Below are 13,566 nucleotides of genomic sequence, written 5' to 3' on the forward strand. Positions count from 1 at the left end.
GCCTCATTACGACTTGTTAAGGATTTCCATACAACGTCTATCAGACGTGTTTATATTCCAGGTTTGTTGCACATCTGTTCAGTGCACGGTCCACTGTGTGCACTGAAACCAAAAATATGATGCAGTGATTTCTCCTGGGGCTGCGCTCATAGCTGCATAATGATTGCAAGATATACATGAATGGTGGTATCCCATTGTCACCGTGGTGATTAAAGTCAACTTCATTTAGTCGTATTCTTCATCGGAACAGATACAAACTTGCATGCTTAAAACGTGGAGTGTGCGACGTACCCCTGGCGAACCCCGGTTCCGAACGCTGTCCCACGAGCGATGAGAGAGCAGGTTTTTTCTCACTTGACGTACCGTGTTAATGGCAGGTTTCTCATCTGTGCATGCTCTGCTGAAGCCAATTGAGCAATTGAGCCATGTGCACCAGACGCGCACGGATGCGGTGAGACAAAACGCACGCACCTAGCGTGCTGTGGCCCTTAAGAAATTAATTTGAAGGACATGACATGGTTTGAATTAAGCCGTGCCTTCTGAATATTCTGCAACTGCGTACCAAAGTTTAGATTTAAAGCTGTCGTGACTGCAGGGAGTCATCTTCTTGGTTCTTTCGGTAAAGTCACGTAGAAGGGAAATAATAAAATAATAAAAATAAAACATAATAAAATAATTCTCACGACGTTTCGGCCACAACGCAAGCAGCCGTCCTCAAGTGAAGAACAGGTCTGTCGGGGAGACAGCTGTCGGAAAGCAGTTTTTCCAACAGACCTGTTCTTCACCTGAGGACGGCTGCTTGCGTTGTGGCCGAAACGTCGTGAGAATTATTTTATTATGTTTTATTTTCATTATTTTATTATTTCCCTTCTACGTGACTTTACCGAAAGAACCAAGAAGATGCGTACCAAAGGCCACGAGTTGGCTAAAGTATATGTAACGTTCAGTTTGCAGCGTAGTCGAGGGACTGTATTGTCTTGGTGTGGTCTTGGACTGTTGTTGTTGTTTTGCTGCCTTGCCCAAGCTTGCATTTGCTCTTGACAAATATTGCAGGAATTGATGTACTTGTGCAATTTGTTTAGTTATGTTTAAGTGACTTACCCCTTATGTCGTTTTTTTTGTATCGGTTGTTCGTGTAGCTGGCTGACCCGCCCTTACTGTACATCTCTGAAGAGCTTCATAGTTCATCAGATTGTTTTCAATCTAAATAAAGATCTTCTATGGCATTAACAGTGAGTTCATAACTATTAGCAGATTCGACTGAAAATTGAACACAAATGTTACATGTGAAACGCTCGCGCAAAGACTGAACTTTAAATGTTACTTTGAGAATAAGATGTGATTCGGTTATCACAGTTGGAATATGAAATTATATCCAAATCTGCGTAATTCGAAATTGATTCCAGCCCCATTAATGACCAATTTACGTTCATAGCACAATGGTGCATTGGTCCTCGGCACTGTGCAATGAGCCTCGTGACAGAATCCTATTACCATCGATGGCTAACATCAGTGGCGATTGTTATCTGACCTGCCCCCCCCCCTCCTTCTCATCTTCACTCCAGAAAACCACACTGACCAGCGTAGTGAAGTGGGGTCAACCCCCCCCCCCCATGACTGACACAGCTTCCATTTCGCAATGGATTTGCAACAGTATGTAAATTAAACATTTTCTTACGATTCTTTTTCATAATTAAAACAAATATGTTTGGTTTCTTAACTATCTTCGCATTTGAATTACATAAGTGTAATTGTATTCAGTTCCCATTGCAAGATGGTAGCCACCTCATGGACAAGTTGTTTTTGTGCGAGACCCTTATTGGCAGTCCTTATTTCGACAATTTGATCTATTATTCAAATTGGGATGATGCAATAAATCTGCAATGTCCCGCAAAATAAAAAATAAAAACCGGAGAATTGTCCCAAGCCTTGGACTGGGCAAAGTCTGGTAATGAAATCATAATCATATCTGGGTTATTACTGCTGGACTGTTCTAATAATTACACGAGCTGATTTCCGTAATTTGAGTATAATTTTTGTAGCCCATGTTCCATGCCTGCAGTAAACTGATGACTGGTGTTCGTGAGGAGGCAAATTAGCCCATGGAGCAACCCCTACCACCATTTTAATCATTTTTATTCATAAATTATGCCTGCAATTTTCTAAACCCATGCCCAAAGCCAACAACAGACATCTGCATTATCTTAATACATTATTTACAAGTGTTGACCTTTAGTGCCATTCAAATTAAAGCTCGACAAAGGTCATTGCGAACCTTAACATTTGTGTCAAACATTTGTCCCCTTATCATGCCAAATATTCCAATTTCCCAATACTCTAAATAACACCTTACACGTCTCATTCAAAGGCACCGAAGTGTCTGCAGTACACCTATTTTAATATAATTATTTCTACACAGAATGGCACAGGCATATTGTTGTGACATTTACTTGTATGTTTACAAAACATATTTAAAAATCGTGTAAATGTACTAACAATACTCATCAATGAGATATCACTCCTCACTAATAGTAGCCATGGCTGAAACTCAAACTGAGGTCACCAGGTTCAGATGTGTGGTGCACTAATCACTGCACCATCACTTACTAAACACCTATTTTTCTACTTTAAATGTGCAATAAAAAAATATATAGTGATGTTGATATACCGCATTCCCGCAATTAGGATAGTATTGCACATTCAACAGTTTTAAAAGGCAGTTTGTAAATTCTGAGTATAAAAACACACCTGAGAAAATGGCATTCTTCCACTTAATTCTTACACACAAAGTAACCGTGGCATTGCCCTTGTTGGCGAGTAGAATAATTATGTTTTCATCCTTTCGGAGGTCTCTCAGGATCCGTTGTTCATTTGTCGTGGAGTTAAGAGTCGGGTTTATTTCCTTATGCAGTGTCCGACTAACCTCGTGTCTCTCCTCCTCAGCCTCATCAAGGAACAGTGAATGTACCACGGCTTCAACTTTCATTGCTGTTTCTTCCACTGGGATCTTGTTTGGGTGCGATGGCAAAGTTGAAACCCTTGGATATGGCAGTCATAGCTGCCTCAGAGAGTGATCTATCAGAAATGTTATCTCGAACTGTTATTAACGACCGAAATCTGGAGGAGTTTACATAATTAGTCAACATGTATGGTGATTTGGTCAAATCCCGACCGCTCACGTGTGTGAGTTCTGGACAGAGGTTTCTTTGCTTCATGACATGTTCATCACGGCACTAATGAGATATAAACAGTCAGTGATATGAAATTAAATATTGAGCATTCTCGAAATGATCCATACCACAATTTGGTGACAGCTTCATAAACATGCAGCAACATGCTTTGTGTGTGTTGACATCCGAGACTTGCGATGATCAAACTCAGTTCACATGACGCCCGTGAAATTTGCACCAGAATGAAATGAGCTCTGTCTTACACTTTATTGAACACTGAGTCCCACTGCGCCCAGGGGGTAATGGACACCATAACCTCATCGGCGGGGCCCTACTTAGACGCCCAGCAATCATTGATTGTCATCGTCATTCATTTATTTCTACCACAACGTGTTTCATATCTAGAATGTTCGAGCCCAGCGCAGGCAGTTTAAGATTTGCATTTCTTTACCCAAATGGAATTAAACCGTTTCGCAATTTAGAGTTGAATACTATTATCATCAATCTGTATTCCCTGTGGAGATATTGACAGACAAATTAGCAGTATTAGTTAATACAGTGTCTGCTGTATAAACAGAGTGCATGTTGGTGTCAGTTGTTTGCAATTGTATGTTCTTAATTGATTTAATAAAGCATTTTAGTACAATTTGGTCAATGTTAATATTTCAAAAGCAGGAAGTGTCGTCTGTTTTATTTAAGCAAATGTGATAAAGAAAAAAAATAGCGAAAGAGCAGTGTTGCAGCTGTTAGTGCACTGTGCTATCAGCCCGGAGACCTGAGTTTTGATTCCCAACCATGGCGAACGTGAGTAGCGAGTGATATGCACACTGGTTCTGTAGGGCCCCCTCTCCCATTCACCAACCTGACCTGAATGGTGAAATATGGTCAGTCAAATGACCCCCACTACATAATATGTAGCAGCGAGTTATTTAAGTATTCACGAGTAAACTGTAAATGGTAGAGAAACCTTTCTAAACTCGACTTTCTCCTATGGTCAGTTGGCCTCTGATTGTTCGTTATTTTATTCCAAGTGATGTTTGTGATTAATTATTATACGAAGGGATTAGGAAAGGTTCCTCTACTATTGACCACGTGCAATGAATCTGTTCCTGGAAATACCAATAGATTTCCATTGTCATCGTGCCTAGCCTTTGAGCATTGTGACAAAAAAATTCAACTCAATATAAATGTATACAGTCATCCAAGACATAATAAAAACATATTTGTAAAAACAAACCACTGAGATTACACAAAGGCACCACATACGTAATGAAGGACAGGGGTGATTTTCACGAAAGTTATTTACAGCAACAGAATATTTTATCCGAAAGTTATATTGCAAAAATAAAGGCATTATCATTAATCAAGAAAAAAATTGCCATCTCAGATTTGCTGATTATATGGTAAGTATAACATCCATTCAGAAACTTAATTAAGAAGGATGCAAAGTTTGGTTCAGGATGAATAACAAACAATTTAACAGTTGTATATATAAGACGGCCAGGCAAAACCGGAAAATATAGCTCACATAATGTGATATTTGTGTGTGTATATATAATGTAATTCGGATGAAAGTTATGAAATAAAGGGGCAGATGACAGCAGAATGGAGGGTTTTTGAAAAGCTGAACATGATCAATAAATGGAGCATGCCAATGTGTCCGAAGAAGAAGCCAGAAGTAATGGTAACCGGTGGTCCAGAATAATGATGCGTGGTAGTCAACGAACACAACGAATCTGAGAGAACGTTCATCAGGGAGGTGGAACAACGAAATCTACTCGCATGCAGGTGTTAGGTGGATTATGACATCGATCGATGGTGAGAGATGGTGATAGCCGAGGGAAGCCTTCTTCCATCATTGACTGATCAGAATCAGAATCTTTATCTATACTGTATAAATCCGATGAGCTCGAAAGCTCTTTTTCAAAGATGTCCAGTAGGGGCAGGTCAGAAAGTTACAACAACAAACACAACAAAAACACGATGGGAGTGTAAAGTACAGGAGATGTAAGAAAATCACAAAAAAGTTGAAAGAAAGCTTAACTATTGTATTTACCAGGTAAAGCCCACTGAGCTATTAGCTTCTTTATCAGAAGCGACCTGGCCACAATTGATAGCTCAACGAAGCGGCTTATCACGTGGAAATTTATAGCAGACATATACTCTACGCGCAAATTTCTAAATGCGGTGGGAAAAAGCGAGGACCCAGAGAAAAATCCACATGATCACGGGGAGAACGTGCACACTCAACATATACAGGCGTCTGGGTCGGGGTCAAACTCTTGACCTCCTACATACCAGGTGAGGAAGATGACATGTCGCCAGTGTGGCAACATCATGCCACCTGCAGTGTGATGATGACGATGATGACGATGAAACTGTAAATATATAAGGATTGCATTGTTCCGCATGGTACTTTGGTGTTACCTACTGTATCCTTACTTTTCAATGCTTTTATATTCCCCAGATTACCCTCGAAAATAAACCCGAGGTTTATTTTACAGACAACTTGCCATTAGAAACGTCTAAAATTTTTATAATATATACATCCTCTAGTGTCTATCTATGTAGTATAAAAATAACAGGATTCGCTCATGTATGCACACATGTTGCATGAGATGCAAGCATTTGGACATTTGGAATCTGAGTACTGATTTTTTTTAATCTGAGAAATGTTATACTCCTGCCCATAAGCTGTCGCACATATGCCTGGACTTTTCTCAACTATCTAATGAATCGCTATTCATTATTGCAATTCAATTTCATCCTGTAGACAACAATACTCAATTACTTTCGGCATTTACTTTTATCCTCGCTTTCAATATCTTGTTTAATAATGCCATTATGGTGGTGCATTATATTTAATGATATATGTATATTTACTGGCTAAGGCATCATGCATTAATGCCTACACTTGAAATGTTGGATTTTAAAATAAAATTAATCTAACTCAATGCATTTACTAACTGGCAATAATAATGGAATTGTTACGATGGAAAACTTTTTCAGCTTCAAATTTCTTGAATACCACTTTAATTGTATCTCCCTCAAAAAAACTATGTATTGATTTTTGTTTTCTTTGATGGTTACCAGTCATTAGTATATGTCATATTTCCACTAAAGATTGATAATATAATTGGCCAAAGCTCATTTGTACTTAATGATAGATTGTGTTAATACTATATTCAATGCTTTTAATGTAATACATGTGCTTTCTTTAATGCGCAGCATTACTAAAGTTCATCAGAACTGCGTGTTGTTTTTTGTGGGTAATACTATTTTCAACGTAAACTTCAGAAACACAAAGCAACTACAAGTGACTTCACCCCTGATTAAATTAAAGAACAAATCACCACCATACTCTTTGGTTATTTCGGTAAAATCACGTAGGTGTAAAATAAAATGTTATTCTTTTGTTCTTTCGGTAAAGTCACGTATGGATTCCTGCAGTCACGAAAGCTTCAAACCACCACGTGACATGTTTAATATATTTAATGAAACAACTGTTTTAATAAAAAGACATTTCATTGTTTTAGCAATGGCATGATTTATTTGTTTATTACCCCGGTATTATTGTCGTTTATCTGGGCCCAACTTGACAGGGATGCCAAACCGTGTACTTGACATTTGCATTAAACCAGTTATAGGTTGTCATAGTAATGCACCTTAAGAAGCAATATTCAAGATGATGTAATTCATTCTACTGACACCTAAGGATAAATTATGCAGCAACTGGAGTAAATATACAGAAAAATAACAAGACATGCATCATTAATACACAGCTTGTCGCATTACCCTTTTGGTAAATAAAAAAAGAATGTGCCCAGTGTGAATGAAAAATAATAAGTACGGGTAAAACCTTGCATTTAAGTCAACCCAAAGTGCTATAATTAGGAGAGCATCAAAACAAATCTCTCGAGAGGGTGCACACCCCACAATGCAAGCACATTCGCTCTTTATTAGTGCTTTTTGGTTGACTTCAATGAGACTTTTGGCTGTAATTAACATACATATTTAATCGTACCTTTTGAAGTTATTGCCTTGAGTTGAACAGCACAAAACTGGTGCATGCAAATCAAAGCGTCCACAAAGTGCTTGAAGAGCAAATGTCAGGGATGAACAGCAAAGCAGGTTTAGGTAAGCAGCACGGACCACTTAACTTTGATGCATTTTACATGATTTCTCTCATTGCTTCAGTGTTTACCATTGCCTATGACCATGCGCCCATCATTGTCCCGGCTGCAAGTTTAATAGACACGTGCATTGCCCGTGAAATATATCGCCACAGTTCCATATGCCTCGCTCAAACAATTACATTTCTTTTTTTCAATGGATAACATGGTCGAAAGGTGCCGTTATTTGGTAACAAACTCAATGCTGGGAGTGCTAAGCATGCTTTTTGGAATTGACTTATGTGCAACGTAATGTAGGAAATATTGCACACGTTCCGAAAGCTTTAACATGGCTTATAATTGTAATTGCTGCTTAAATGACCGGACAAATGGTTGGCAAATGGATGCTGGAACATGCCACTCTATGGTGGTCCCGAAAAGTCTTTCATGCTATGTACCTGAGCAGTATCCCAAGGCTACAATTAAAACATGTTAATGCTACATTTGCATGCATTCATCTGCACGTGTCCATCCATACAGCAGTAAAACTCTCAAACTGGAGTGAACCAGGTGACTAAGGCGACTAATACTATATCAGAACCCTCAGCCATCTACATTTGCTGGATTTGAATCCATGATACCAAACGCGATTAAACTGGCTTCTCGTGCCTGACGAGCCGATCATTTCAGATCAGCCACCAAACGACTTCACACATCAAAAGCCATGAACACACATGTTTGGCTTATTCCAGCGGTGATATGAAAATGTTTGATTGACATATAATCACATCTAGATGCGGGGGCATATATAAAACATGTGCTCGTCGTGCAGATAAAATAATTAGGTTGCGCTGACAAGTCGAAGTAGTTTTAGCTGATGTCATCTTTAACTGGCACAAGGTTGGTGCACTGCCAGACTGCTTCATGTAGGAGGTTGTTGTTGCTGTTACATAAGGGGCCGTCCATAAATGACGTCACGCACCTAGCGGGGGGGGGGAGGGGTCAGACATTTGTGACGATGTGTGACAAATGGGGGGGTGGTTGAGAAATGTGACGTCACATCAAAATGCGCAACTTTAAATAAATATAGACAACACGTTCTACTTAATTAAATATACTTTTAAATAAATGTTTTCTCCTACAACATCAGACTGCAGCGGCACATTAAATGCGCAATTTAAAGCGATTTGAAGCATATTTTACATTTTGGGGGGGGGGGGGGGCAGAGCTTTGTGACGTCATATTTGAGGGGGGGTCTGACTTTTTGTGACGCCGTATGACGATGGGGGGGGGGGGGGGGTCCAAAATCGTCCAAAATCGCGTTAAGTCATTTATGGACGGCCTCTAAGACACTGAACGCGACAATGCGGTTCAAGAGGATGGTGGACTGGACACACAAATTAAAGTTCGGGTGCAAAAGGCAACGCTTAAACGGACAGAGGCAAAGAAGAAGGCAGGAGTGGTACCCATCTCAGGCAAGCTGAGAGGTGGCTAAGATATGTCATAACAAGAGTGGAAAAAGCAGATCTGGAAGAAAGGCAAACGTGTAAGCTCCAGGGTGGATACGCAGAGGTAGGCCTCTTAACGACGTGGCTCAAAGTGATGAACCGGGATGTGGGAATGACCTCGGACAGGAATGAGTGGAGAAAGTGAACGGAAGACCCCAACACTAGAGTATGGGGGGGGAGGGGTATTAATATCATATGCTATATTAGAAACCAGTTTTCTGGCTGGATTCCTGGCTGGTGCGTGCCCAAAGGCAGGGTGTGCGTTGGTGACATCACAACGCGTATGTGCGTGATGATGTCACCCGCATCCGACCGCGCTGAGCCGGGTTTGTGCCTGCCTACGCCGCGTCCCCAAAACACCCTTTACCTGGCTGTGTATCCCACGCAAACACGATGGAGAGGAGGGAGAGAGAGAGAGAGGAAGAAAGGGTGAATGAGATGAACTGAGAGGAGAGGGGCGTGGAGAGAGTTAAAGGGCGTCACGCAGAAGTAAGAGAGGCAGAGAGCAAAACGGAAAGAGGAGAGAGAGGAAATGCGACAAGTAGTGGGGAGATGATTAGAGAGATGGGGATACAGTGGATGGACGAAAGGAAAATGTAGGAAGATGTCGAAGAGCGGAAGAAGGAAATTGATAAACATTAAAACTGCGATAAATCGAGATACATTGGTTTATGCACCACAAAACAGGCAAGCGACAGGTTTAGAGAGGCGGGGTTCCTGTATGACATTAATGGTTTAGCTGGCTGATTGCTCTTATGCATATACGACAGGACCTTGCTTAGACTGCTTGTAGTGAAAAATTGTAAATGATTTCCCCAATGTATCCAATAACGGGACAAACATCAGAAACGGTGGCCCTATCTGCAAAGGTTTGATTGCCGTGCAAATAAAAAATGTCTTTATCTTTTAAAAATTAATTTAAATAGGAAATTCATACGAAGCAAAGCGCCAGGATTTTCTACAAATTCACGAAACGAGTTGAAGCAGTTACACGGGCAGGCGCCGATCGTTCTGCATTTTTATTAAATCCTTTATATTAAGTTCACTTGCTTGCATGCGCTTACGACCGTGCAAATCTTTTGGTCGTTTTTTAACCCACTTCCCGTGATCCAATCGAGCTGACATTTTGCACACAGACTCGTTGTGCGTGACAATTTATTTTCGTGAAAATTTGTTTCCAAAATGTTCCACTCTTTTGGAAAAAAGAAAATTTCATATTTAATTTAAAATACCAATGTGATAAAAATGAAACTCTTACTCAAGAAAAACAGAAATGAATAATAAAATAAAACCGATGCCACGCATATAAAGGATTTATAGTGAAAAACTTTGTTTTTACGGGTTAATTTTTATTTTCAGCACTCGCTGGCCATGACGTGTGACACGCTGTGGGGTGCATTCGCTTTCTGTGGGGCGACTTCCTCTGGTCACCTGCGGCGATGGAGTCGTAAAGTAGATGCTGCACCGTAATATGAATGAACCAGAATCGATCGTTTCCTTCCACAATATTTGTAATTTTAAAAAGTGAATGCGGAAGTATTGTGTAATGACATTTGGGATTACCTACGTATGCTGCATATATATGACGAGGAGCTGTAAAATGTTCTTTAATATGTTTTATCTTTCAAATATATATATGAATACCGTGTTTTGAGGATGATTACGTCTGGGTAGAGTTATATGGTATTTAACATGCATTCTGAAATATGCTTGTGTCAGACGTAAAATAGTGATGTCCGAACTATGCAATTCTGAATGTGATTCGTATATTACTACAGGTTTACTTGCAAAGGTAATTGTGTATAATAATGATCTATTTATAAAGTTTTGAGTGCCCTGTATACTTGTATATGTAGAACAAATTCCTTCACAGACCAAATTTTATCAAACGCTATTCCACACAGTACGCGGTCATGCTGTCTTTGCCTGCTTTACAGATGCTTTTCTTCATCAGCAGCTCCACCTTGATAACAAGATATGACCACAATTTTTGAATAAGTAAAGCGGAATACAATTGTTAGCTGCAGGGTGTAAAGGATGGACACGCTTATGAAGCTGTATAATACACATGGATTAGGAATTAGGGAGATAGAGAAAGTGTCAGGAGCACGAGAGGGCTGAAGTAATTCAAAAGTGTATTACTGTGATAATAGGGTTTTCCCCTTTTTTCTGGCAACAAAACACGTATTAAGATGTTAAAACACCAAACTGAAACCTTTTACAAGGAATCATGTCTGCATTAACCACAATGCTTGTGGTCAGAATGCAAACAAAAAACACACTGATAATATATGCATTGTCCTTGAAACTGATTGGTCCACACCAGAGACAGCGTTCTGTTTAGCCTCGTCTAAATTGGTGCTCGACCAGATGACGCCAAAAGGCGTAATGAGAGCTTACTTTGATAGTGCATTGTCTTTGAGCTGTACGCCTTTTGGCGTCATCTGGTCGAGCACCAATTGAGACGAGGCTCAACAGAAAGCTGTCTCTGGTGTGGACCAATCAGTTTAAAGGACAATGCATATATTATCCGTGTGTTTTTTGTTTGCATTTTGACTGCAAGTATTGTGTTTAATGCAGACATGAATCCTTGTAAAAAGGTTTCAATTTTATTGCCAGAAAAAAGGGTAAAAACCCTATTATTATATTTTGGTACTGGCAAAGGAGGTCTAATGATGTCAATACCCACAGATGTCATAACTTGTGTTGACTGTATGGGAATATCACGGAGGGGAGGAATGGCGAAGTGGTTTGAGCAGTACGCTGTTCACTCCCTCACCTGAGTTCGATTCCTGGCCACGATTCCAGCGGTGCGGTTTATCTGAACCGGTCCTGTGCCCACCACCGGCTTCTTCCAAGCCTGCACTGACCAGCAAGGCGACCGCTGGAGAAACAACAAACTGCAGTGTCGTGCTGCAAACATCATCTCTCAATCGTAGCTGAGAACCCCGGGTTAAATCGCGTTTGTCTGACCTGCATTCATACCCGTATAGCGACGGCGCTGCCGCAGTGGGTACGTCCAATTTACGATTTCTTTCCCTTCTGTGTGGACGGGGCACACAAATGCAAATGAAAAAAAATGTCAATGTAAAAGATTTCATTTAATTGCTGCCTTCCCCAGCGATCGTTAAAACGTCAAGTATTTCTCAGACCCAACATTAAGTGGCATTTATCACCTTCAATTTACCAAACATTTGTCCAAACGATCTTTAAGTAGCATTTACAATTATGAGATATGTTAATGCATCGATCCTGTAGTTAATTGCCAAAGGGCTGTAATTTATTATAGTATATCATAGGTAGACAATTGCAAGTAAATAATACTATATATTCGTGTTTAACATAGTTATATTTTTGAGGAAAATGTAATGCTCTTCATTTTATGTTTATAAAGGTCTTTTTTTACATGAGAGTACCCAGCGTGGTGTGTAAACATCAGTACTGGGGAGACAAAGGCGGCCGGGCGTGTTTGCTTTTCTACACCTCTTTTTATCCATGCACCTCCTCGCGTGCCGTGCCGGCCTTCCACAAGTGCTCGCGAACAGCAATTGCCCCAACAGTGTTCGAGACGGCACGGGGGGCAGGTGGAATCTTTGTTAACCCCACCCCCCTCCTCTCCTCTTGTATTGTGTAGCATGAGCACCACTTCAGATCTCAGAACCCCCCCCCCCCAATCAGTGATTTGCGAGACGTTTGGCCGGGGTGGCCCCTCTACATAGCGCGTGTTTCCAGCCTTCACGAGCGGCTGCCTCTCATGCATATTCATGGTTGCGATTTTCATAAATTAGAATGCTCACCCCGCGGAAGCAACATCTGCGTCTGTTTCCCATGAATGGAGAGGGGAGGAGAAGGAGGCAATGCCCCCCCATCTCCCCACACACGCCCTTCAGCGAACCTAAGGAATCTTTTTGCCGTTTTGAAACCCGGTGATTGGCCGGCAGTCCCTGTCCTTCGGGCGCGGATGGAATTCGGAGGGGGCTCGTTCTTGTGTCCAACAAAAAAATAAGCTGACGCCACCCCTACAGCCTGGCAGGGAATCACAGGAAAAAAGCACCACTGGTTTGTGCTGTAAACCAATTACACACAACTTAAAGCTACCCGAGCTGCTTCGATTGAAGGTGTTGTGATTTCTCTGCTTTGCATTTTTCTCGGTAAAAAGAGACGAATTTTATCTCTTCTTTTTTGCATGGGAGGTAGGGGGGGGGGCTTTATAATCCTACTTTTCACGGGATCGCCCTCGCAAACTTGAAGCAAAATGTTAAGTGATGTGAGAATAAATGTTGTGATTCGCAAATTTGATATTTCAATTCATTTCGTCGAAGTCAATGAAGATCCAGATACGACACAAATATATGACATTAAACTTTTGATGTCTTTGTGTGTGTCTGGACTGTACAAATACTTGAAACAGTATTGTATATGGGGAGCGGTAGCGTAGTATCGTGGTTAGCGCGCTGTGCCGAATTCGATTCCCGCTCAGCCAATACCAGTGAGGATTATCTGATGCGGTTCTGTGTTTTCCCTAGGTCGACTCAGCCTCAAATGAATACCTTGTGCAGTGTGTAAAACATTAGTACTGGGAAGACAAAGGCGACCGGGTGTGGTTCTGGTCAACCAGCCCCTCGTGTGCCGTGTTTGCCTTCATAGGTACTCGCTAAATTTTGATTTAAAGCTTTCGTGACTGCAGGGATTCATCTTCTTGGTTCTTTCGGTAAAGTCACGTAGAATGGAAATAATAAAATAATAAAAATAAAACATAATAAAATAATTCTCACG

This window comes from Lethenteron reissneri, chromosome 23 (assembly GCF_015708825.2).
Source record: "Lethenteron reissneri isolate LAM-NWPU_2019-01 chromosome 23, ASM1570882v1, whole genome shotgun sequence".
Classification (NCBI taxonomy): Eukaryota; Metazoa; Chordata; class Hyperoartia; order Petromyzontiformes; family Petromyzontidae; genus Lethenteron; species Lethenteron reissneri.